Below are 1,420 nucleotides of genomic sequence, written 5' to 3' on the forward strand. Positions count from 1 at the left end.
TAAGACAAGAGCGGAGCATTTTTTGCACTTAAGACAAGTTTTGCAGAGATTGAGAGTAGAGAAGTTGTTGATCAATATCAAGAAGTGTACTTTCATGAAGGATGAGTTAGTGTATTTGGGTTTTTTAATATCTGAGGATGGTTTGAAGATGGACCCTGAGAAAGTGAAAGAAATTGTTGAATGACCTACACCAGAAATAATTGGAGATGTAAGATCATTTCATGGATTGGCTTAGTTTTTACTGGAAGTTTATCATAAATTTTAGTTCAGTTTGTAACCCGATGATTGAGACCATGAGAGGAGATCAGAAGGAATTTAAGTGGACTATCGGAGAAAGTAAAATTTTTGAACTATTGAAGCAAAAAGTGATTGAGCAGCCTGTGTTAGCTTTACTGGATTTCAATTAAGTATTTCAAGTGGATTGTGATGCAAAAGGAACAACAATAGGAGCAGTATTGAGTCAAGAAGGAAGAGCAGTAGCCTATTTCACTGAGAAATTGAATGATGCCTAGAGGAGATATTCAGTGTATGATCAGGAATTTTATGTTATAGTTCAAGCCTTGAAGAAGTGGAGACATTACTTGTTGCCTAAGGAGTTTGTGCTATATACAGATCATCAAGCTTTGCAGTATTTGAATAGTTAGAGTAAGTTGAATCAGAGACATATGAGATGGGTAAAGTTTTTGTAGAGTTATGTGCTGAAGCATAGAAGTGGGAAATCTAACAAATATGTTGATGCATTGAGTAGGAGAGGGAATTTGTTGACAGAGATGAGAGTGACATTATTAGGATTTGAATATTTGAAGACCTTGTATGATGAAGACCCAGATTTTGCAGAACCTTGGAAAGCATGTAGAGAACCGGTTATGGTAGATATAAGAAAATGGCTGGATTACTTCATTTAGGATGGTATGTTATTCAGAGGAGTTTAGTTGTGCATACCTAAGAGTTCTATGAGCGAGAATCTGATAAAGGAGAAAGACAGTGGAGGTTTAACTGGACATTTTGGCATTGACAAAAAAATAGCATTGGTGAGTGAGCAGTGCTTTTGGCCCCATATTCATAAGGATGTTAAGAGATATGTGCAGAGTTGTAGAGTTTGTCAAGTTGCAAAAGGCAGTAGTCAGAATGTGGGATTGTATAAACCTTTAACAGTACCGATAAGATCTTGGGAGGATGTAAGAATGGATTTTGTACTTGGATTGACTAAGACACTGAGAGGGAATGATTCTATATTTGTGGTACTGGATAGATTCTCGAAGATGGCTCATTTCATACCTTGTAAGAAGACATCAGATGCATTGCATGTAGTAGACCTATTTTTCAAGGAAGTGGTAAGGTTGCATGGATTACCTAAGAGCATAGTTTCAGATAGAGACACTAAGTTTGTTGGCTATTTTTGGAGAACAGTTTAGAAGAA

The sequence above is a fragment of the Cryptomeria japonica genome, chromosome 2 (genome assembly GCF_030272615.1).
Source record: "Cryptomeria japonica chromosome 2, Sugi_1.0, whole genome shotgun sequence".
NCBI classification, from domain to species: Eukaryota; Viridiplantae; Streptophyta; class Pinopsida; order Cupressales; family Cupressaceae; genus Cryptomeria; species Cryptomeria japonica.